This window comes from Arvicanthis niloticus, chromosome 6, assembly GCF_011762505.2.
Source record: "Arvicanthis niloticus isolate mArvNil1 chromosome 6, mArvNil1.pat.X, whole genome shotgun sequence".
In the NCBI taxonomy this organism is placed as follows: Eukaryota; Metazoa; Chordata; class Mammalia; order Rodentia; family Muridae; genus Arvicanthis; species Arvicanthis niloticus.
In genome coordinates, this window is record NC_047663.1 from 74,846,617 (window position 1) to 74,855,667 (window position 9,051).

Below are 9,051 nucleotides of genomic sequence, written 5' to 3' on the forward strand. Positions count from 1 at the left end.
CTGAGTTCCAGTTCCCAGAACCTATGGACAGCTGGACACGGTAGCACCTGCTGTAATCTCAGTGCTTCTTGGTTAAAAGGAAGATGGAGACCAGAGCATCCCCAGAAGCTCACAGGCCAGCTAGCTCTACATACACACCAGCAAAGGAACAGACTGTCTCAAACAAGGAGGAAGCAGAAGACTGGCAGCAAAGCAGGCGTGTGCACACATGCTTGTGTGTGCGAGCGTGCACACACACAGATTTAGGAGGCCTGTGGGGGTGGGGAAGGAGATAGAGAGATGGCTTGTCACTTAAGAATATTTGCTATTCTTCCAGATCTTTCATGAAATTCATAAATATGGAACTGGAGACAGATGGTTCAGTAGTTAAGAGCACTGGCTGTTCTTGTAGAGGACCTCAGTTTGGTTTCCAGCACCCATGTTGGGTGGCTTACAACATCTGTAACTCCAGCTTCAGGGGACCTGACACATTCTGCTGGCTTCTTTGGGCACTGCCAAGAATAGAGTCCTTAGTTACTCTATTGCTGTGATAAAACAACATGACCAAAAGCAACTTGAGGAGGAAAAGGTTTACTGTTCCAAATTACAGTAGGTTGAAGATGGATATCAGGGACTCAAGGCAGGGACCTGAAGGCAGGAGCTGATGCAGAGGCCATAGAGGGGTGCTGCTTACTGGCTTGCCCACCATGGCTTACTGAGCCTGCTTTTTTTTTATAGAACCCAGGACCACCAGCCCAGGGATGGCATTACCATACTAATAATCAATTGATAAAATATGCCACAGGCTTGCCTGTGAGCCAATATAGTGGGAGGAATCTTTTTTTTTTTTTTTTTGTTTTTTCGAGACAGGGTTTCTCTGTGTAGCCCTGGCTGTCCTGGAACTCACTCTGTAGAACAGGCTGGCCTCAAACTCAGAAATCTGCCTGCCTCTGCCTCCTAAGTGCTGGGATTAAAGGCGTGAGCCACCACTGCCTGGCAGGAGGGAGGAATCTTCTTAACTAATGTTCCATCTCCCCAAATGACTATGGTTGGTGTTAGGTTGACATAGAACTAGCTGGCATAGGTACCCACACATGGGTAACATACATACACTACATAAAACCTCCTCCCTAGGAGACAAGTTCCTCCCTATTTGGGACCAGGTTTCCCTTCTCCTAGTATGAGAGCCTAGTAGCTTGGGATCATTGTTGCAATAATCTGATAGACAAACAGAGGAGCACAAGTGTCTATAAAAAGTACAAAGAAAGCCAAAGGGATGACGGCTTCCTAACAGCAGATGCTGACATGCTGCTAAGCTTCTTGCCATCTGCACTGGCAACAGCCATGGTTTATTTATCTAACAACGGTTAACGATTCTCCAGACCGCACCAAGTAGACATATTAGCCATTAATGTCTATGGCTATTTCCCAGTCTCTAAAGGCATTGGTTCTCTGACAGAGTGTGTGTGTGTGTGTGTGTGTTGTACTGGATTTTGCCTTTCCAGGAGGTTTGCCTCTCAGAATGACCTTAGTGTTCTTGTTTTCTGTGGATGCCTTCAGAAATGCAGCCAAGGAAGCATCATGGCTGGCAGTTATCTATACTGGCTGGAAGAAGGCATTCTAAAGAGACACCTATGCCCCTCTGTTTGCCCACCAGATTACTGAAACAATGATTCCCCAAGATACTGGGATCTCATGCTGGGAGAAGGGAAAGCTGAAGCCTGGTGCCAGGCAGAGAGGGGCTTGTCTTCTAGGAAAAGGTTTTATGTAATTCTGGCAGCTTACCAGACAACATGTCAGGGCCAGCTGGGTCCTAGACATTGATAGGTCAGTGCTGGGTGGTATACCATACCTTGATTCAGGTCTGCTTACGTTCATACACCTATTGCCTTCTACTTAAACCCAAACCTCATGTCAGTTCCTAGAAGATGGACATGGGTGGATAGTGGAGGGTGGTCAGTAGACCTCTTTTTGTTCTTTCTGATGTGGCCACATTGGATAAATGTCCTTCCTCACTGTTAATGTATCCGTTCAGTTGGTCTATTAGGGATGGTCTGTTGAGCCGACTTTTAACAAGGTTCTTACTATGTTAGGGCTCTGACTCTGATGACTCAGTAACAGCAGGATAAGAAGGAAAAACAATTTCAGAGCTCATTCTGTTTAAGGCAAGACACCACACTGGAATCAACCTTGCTTTGTCCATCCCAACAATGGACCCTCTCACACTTCTCCCCCACCATAGGGAGGAGCTGCCCGATTGTCTCTTGAATCTCGCCACTGTGCTTCATATGTCTGCTCTTAGATTGAACTTATCAATGGCCAATTAGGGTAAAGATACAGTTTTTCTAAAGTTCATTTGGATCCCATCACTTCTCCTTTTTAATGACATTTTATTGGGGTGTGTGTGTGTGTGTGTGTGTGTGTACCCACAGATGCCAAAGAGATGTAAGATCCCTTTGAGTGGAGTTACAGGTGTTTATGAGCTGCCCGGTGTTGATGCTGGGATCTGAACACTGGTCCTCTGATAGAGTAGTGAGTATTCTCACCCACTGAGCCATCTCTCCAGCCACCATCCTGCTATAGCATGTTTAGGCTTCTGAGCATCTGAGCATATTACAAACAAAACTTCATGATTGGACTTGACTTCTCTTGGTTCTTCCTCCTTGCTTCCTGATTGTCTGTCTGATGGACAGGAGTGAGCCAGCAAAAGAAAACATAAGCTTCTTTTTGTGTGTTTGTATGCCTTACAAAAAGATGGTGTAGCCCCTCCCATTAGGGGGTTGATTCTGTTTCTTGACCCTTGACTATGGGATGGCCTTATGACTTGTTTCATTCATTAAGAATACTTGACATGGTATTGTACTGATTCTGAGCCTAGATTTAGAGAAATGGAGTATGTCTGCTGGCTCTTGGACCCTGTCACTGCTGTGTATACAGGGCCAGGCTAACCTGCCTGGTGATAGAGACCTATTTGGAAGACAGATTGGTTATTACATCCAAGGCTGCCTTAGGCCAATCTCTGTCTAGCTAATGCCCAGACCTTTGAGAAGAGAAAGCTATCTGTGAAATGTCTGCTGACTGTCAGTGCTTAGATTAGCTTAGCCCAGACCAGAACAGTTCATTTGATCCTAGACTCATGAGCAAAAATAATGCTGTTAAGACAGTATGTGCCTAGTATATGTATATGATTATGTGTATGTATGTGTGTATGTGTGCATGTATAGGTATACATGTATATATGTGTATATGTATATATGTATATGTATGTGTGTGTGTATGTATATATATATTCACGAGTGTGCCCAGGTGTGTGGATTTAAGAGTGTCTTTCTCAATTGCTCTTGACCTTTTGTTTTCCGTGTGTGTGTGTGTGTGTGTGTGTGTGTGTGTGTGTGTGTGTGTGCATACACACTCATACATGCAGGCCATAGTGGATGTGTGGAAATCGGAGGACAAGTTTTGGGAGTTGTTCTCTCCTTCTGCCGTGCATGTCCTGGGACTCAGGCTCAAGTCACCAGGTTTGCCAGCAGGCTCTTCTATTGGCTGAGCCTCTTGCTAGGCTCTTCAAGCTTGCTTTTTGAGACAGGGTCCCTCATTAAACTCTGAGCGCACGACTTCAGATACACTAGCTGGCCAGTGAGCTCCACAGATCCTCTGCCTCCAATCACTTTACCGATGTGTGCTGCCACACTCTGCTTTTTACGTGGGTGTTCAGGACCCAAACTCAGGTCCTCAGCTTGGGCAGCAAGCACTTTTCATCTCTCCAGCTACTGCTTTTTATGACCTTAAGTCATAAAGACTTGGTGCAGTTTGTTACACAGCAATACATCCACACTTGCTGTTACATGTCATCTTAACTCTCAACTTTTGTCTTAAGTGACCCTATGTGAGCTCAGGTTAGTTTCTCTACCTGACAGGCTCCTGTCTTAACAATATTCATATTTTAAGTCTTGGTATAAATGGCTTTCTCCGGTCAAATGCTTCTAAGTGCCCTAGACCTGGACCTTCAGTATATGTTCTGGTTAGACCTGCCCCTCCCAAATTTAATAAGAATACTGTTAAGTTAGCTTAGAAAAAATTCCCAATTTGTAGATCACCCTTATGTGCTTTTAGCAAGCAGGTAAGTCAGCTCAGCCGGAAGTATTCTGAATGCTTAGTCATCTCCTGGTACCTGCACTCTCTTTCTCCACTCTAAACCTCCAGTCTTCATTACTGTATTTGGAGCTGTGCATGCCTTAGTGCCTACGGAGGTCAGAAGAGAGCATCAGATCCCCTGGAATTGGAGTTACAGATGGTTGTGAGCCACCATGTGGGTCTTTGGAACCAAACCCAGAACCTCTGCCAAGAGTAACAAGTGCTTTTAACCACAGAGTCATCTCCCAGTCCCTCTTTTCTCTTCTTTGGCAGGGTCTTACTTAGCCTTGGCTGGCCTTGACTTGCCATGTAGCTAAGATTGACCTTGAGCTCTTGATCCTCCTGCCTCCAGCTTTCAAGTCAGGACTGCAGGTGTGAAGTACCTATCTATGACTTAGTTTTTCTTCTGCAGTCACGTTCTTCTTAACAATTGTCTTTGCTAGACAATTGTTTCACTGAGTAGTAATCACTGGTTTGTTCAGTTCACCTTCTATTCCTCCATGTGGTTTTGGAAGGCAGGCCTGGATTTTGTTGTAGGTAACACTCATTATCTGAGCCTAGCAGAGTAGTTAGAGAATAGTAAGAATGCACAATGCACCTTTGTCAATGGAAGGATGTATGGATGGACTAAGTTATTCTTTCTCTAGGTTTCAGCTTTCCCACAGATAGAATGTGTGGGATAGACAGGTTTCTGGGAATGCAAATAAGTGTTGTTTCGTGTGCCAACTCCAACAATCCACTGGCCCCGAATGTTTGCAGTTCTTTCCTGATGAAGACTGCCCAGTTGTGACTGGAGTTACAGAGAAGGAATGTCGTGATTAATTAGCGATGTCTGCCATGATCAGGAAATGGGAGATGACAGCTGACCTGCCAGAAATGGACCAATCTAGGGAAAGATGATTGCTCTGCCTCCTGTGGCTATCAATCAATCTTGCTCAACCCAGCCATGTCTGCATTACATGTTGTGCCAATGAAGGGCAAAACCAAATGTGCAGCTGACTAGATGCCAGCGTTAATGGTGCTTGCTCTAGTAGAGACCAGGTGCTTGCTAATCTGTTTCCGCTTCCCACCCTGGGCATACTCGCGGAGCTCGATTGTAGTTTTCCAGCCCCATATGATTGAATTTGTGCCAGAGACCAGTTTCCACTGGTGCATTGTAAGCAGAAGTGAATGAATCCCCTCTGTCGAGGTACAGCAGAACCCTCTGTGCAAATCCTTCCTGTCTAATGATGGGTTCCACACAGAGAATGCACAGGGTGGATCCTGGCACCTGAGTAACAACAAGACTGGCATTGGATTTGATCATCAGTGAAGGAAAGGCCTTTTTCTCTGAAGCCACTGAGATTTCCCTGGAAGGGTTATCCAAAAATGCTTTCCTGACTTACTCTCCTCTTTTTCCTCTTCCTCCTCATCCTCATCTTCTTCCCCTTTGTCCTCTTCCTCCTCCCTGGAAGCAGTGGGGAGGTATAGGGTAATGCATGGATACTAATACAAATTACACCTAAGGAGGTGGTGAAGTGGCTCAGTCAGCATGGTGTTTACCTTTCAAAAAGAAGAATATGAGTTCTAGCTCCGGAGTTCATGTTAAAAGAGAAAGGAAAAAAAAAAAAAAGCTGATGTATTGGTAAATAAGTCACTCCGGTGGTATTAGGGGACTGAGGCAGGTGTAACCCTGGGGCTTGCTGGTCAGAAATTTAGCTAACTAGGTAAATCCTCAGATCAGTGAGAGACAGCCTCACTTTAAAGAAAACACTTTAAGATTTTATGTTTACTTCTAATTGTCTCTATTTTGTCTTGTGTGGGTTTGTGCTTGTGAGTACAGTACCTTCTGAAGCCAGAAGAGGGTAATGGATTCTCCTGGAAGCCGAGTTCCAGAGGGTTTTGAGTCACCCTCCCTGTGTGAGTGATGGGAACTGAGCTCTGGTCATATGCAAGAGCAGCCAATACTTTGAACCTCTGAGACACCTCTCCAGGCCCTTATCTGTTGAGAATCTTGCCTTCTACCTAAGTGGTAGATTCTCTTGTTTCTGCTGCTCTAGGACCTGATGAGTTTCCAAATGCTTTTCCTGTCTCATCTCCCATCTTACTAGAGGAGAGCTGGGATTATAGGTGCATGCTGCCTCGTCCAGTGCTTATGGGTGCTCCAGGGACTGAACCCCATTGTCAGGCTTGTGCGGTAGTTCCTTCAACCATTGAGCCATCTCCTAGGCTCCTGAGAGACCCATCTCAAAAGAGAAAAGATGACAGCTGGGGTTGTCCTCTGGCCTTCCCATGCACCCAAGTGTGCAGGTATGTGTGCAACACCCCCACCCCCAGCTACCCCCAATGTGGAGAATTACAGTGAGATACTTCCAATGTTTTAGGTAACAGAGAGTCATGACTATAGACGCCTGTGATGTTCACCCCGAACCCCGACAGCTAGTATTTTATTCAGACAGCAGTCTCATTACACATGGTCCAAGAACATTCAAATAAGAACTCAGATTGGAAGTTAAAGATTGGTCTTCAAACCTCATAGCCATAACCTTATAGCATGTTTGCCTAGCTTTCTCTCAGATGTAAAACCACATCCACACACCTCAGTGGCCAGCAGACCCTTCAGCAGAGCTTCCTTAACTGTAAGGCGTTTGAAGCTACTAGTTTTAGCACTTTGAATTATTTTTATTTTTCATTCTCTGAGTAACGACAGGGATTTCTTCAGGGGTTAGGGGGAACCAGCTCAACCTTGGTGTAGTGCCAGCATGTGGCTTCAAATAAGTCATGGCAGCAGTCACCAGCGCAGGGGCCTTCTCTGCCAAAGTTACGGATGAACTTGGCCATCGTCCAAAGTGGAAGGTACATCTCCCCAAACCACCGGCTGAATGTGCCTGTGGTGGTTTTGTGTGCATTTACTACTGTTCACTTGTAGCCTGTGGGTTCTTCTACCGAAGGTGACCCACCTTAGGAGAGAATAAAAACTCCAAATGCCTCAGTCTCTGTCCTTTGTCACTGATTTCAGTTACTTGGCAGTCCCTGCAGAATAAAAAGTTCCTTCTTTAAGTTGAAGAATGTGAGTGTTCTCACCTCAGACACACTTACTGCCTTCTATAATTTGATTGCCAAAGTTTTCAAGCTCCTGACAGTTACAGAAAAATGCAGATTTAAAAGTTTCATGCCTCTGTCTGCCAAGGAGCAGGCCATCAGTATGCATATTTAGGTGAATAGCTGCCACTGGCTGCTTCAGGGAAGCGGGTCCCAGGCTGCATGGGGACAAGTGGGAGAAGCTGACCCACAATCTGTGTCTTCCCTATACCCTTGGCCTGTTCATCTTCTCGGTTCCTAGCTGTTGAGCCCTCAGTTGTTGCCAGGGACCTATGGCTCTCAGAGCCCCTGGTTTTCCATGTAGTGACATGTTTTCTCCCTATGATCCCATCAAAAAGTTTCCATTCCAGATGTTGCTCGAGAACAGAATGTTTGCCTGGTACACGTGAAGTCTTGGGTTCCATCCCCAGTACTTTATAATCTCAACGTTTGGGATGTGAAGGCAAGAGAAGTAAAGTTCAAAGTCAGGTACTCTGTGACTTTAGGGCTAGCCTGGGATACATAGTTTGGGAATACAAAGGACCTTGTCTCAAAAGCAACACAATTTCCCCACTGGAAGACCCTTGATCTCTCCCTACTTTCTTTAATGTGCTTATCTGATGAGTTTTATACACTGGTAGCTTTACTGAAGTGCCTAGAAAAGGAAGTGGTGGGAATTTTTTTTTTCTGCTGCCCTGTCATAAATGGCCGTTTTTCAAACAGTGTTGTTTAAATTGGAGGTTTTGGACTGATAAGGACAAAAGACAGGCTCTGCAGCAGAGCAGTGCAGTTAAGCCTTGGATGCCATCCTCCTGTGACCTGTCAGTGCCCAAGGCTGGTCCACCATGGATGCTGTCATTGAGAAGAGAGCAGAGCAACCAAAAACCAGTGGGAGTTCCCTTGTAGTGGAAGGTGGGATGCTAACAGTACAGGCTGGAGAGCTGCCACACGAGTAAAGGTCGATGGGGTGGGGTGGCTTTCTGATAACAAAACAGGAAGAAAGTTGATTGTGTTAAACTTGGTTGTGTTGGCACAGGCTAGTACTCCCAGCGTTTGGGCGGTAGATGTATCAAGAGTATTAGGAGTTTAAGGTCATGCTTGACTACAAAGCAAGGTCAAGCCAGCACGGATTATACAAGATCTTGATTTTTTTTTTAAATCTTTTTTGTTTGTTTGAAAAAATCTTAAAAAGCTCAGAGAGTAAAGTTGAGAAGATTTGGAAAGGCTTAAAAAGAGCTAGAGAATGGAGAGGTGTGTTGCAAAAAGACATCTGGACAGGACATTGTCCATTGCACTATTAACTCATGGTAGCTGTGGTTAACTGCACAAGCTTGCTCAAGACTGGGCCTCTCAACACACCATCATAGAGAGGGGAAGGGCCCATGAGAGACCAGTCCTCCCTGCGGGACTACTGAAAGTTCACGATGGTGGCCACTTATTCATGATTGAAGCTACTCATAAGTTACTGTTGACCTAGTAAATAACCTCTATTGTGGAACATCTTAGCTCAACCCTAAAAAGCATGAAAGTAGAAAGGAGATTTGGGAGGGAGGATTTTTAGCAGGAGAAAGAGCGGGACATGGGAGAGACTAACCCGGGGTGTCGATGACTGAAATTCATTATATGTATAAAACTGTCCAAGAGCAAAAAATTAAGAAATAGGACCAGAGAGGTGGGCCAGCAGTTTAAAGCACCATGTTCTCGCAGAAGAGGACCCAGGTTCAGTTCCCAGCACCCACAAGGCAGTTGACTATTGTAACTCTAATTCTATAGGATCCATCCACCCATCCACCCTCTTGCTGCCTCTGTGGCACTGCACATCGACGGTGCACAGACATACATGCAGGCAAAACAACCCTATGCCCAAAATAAGAAGTT

General features: G+C 45.3%; 1 pseudogene; it reads right to left on the minus strand.

Annotated features, from left to right (window-relative positions):
* Positions 1-3,515: 3,515 nt before the first annotated feature.
* LOC117710338 (ATP synthase F(0) complex subunit g, mitochondrial pseudogene) lies at positions 3,516-6,933 on the minus strand (annotated as a pseudogene).
* Positions 6,934-9,051: the final 2,118 nt, after the last annotated feature.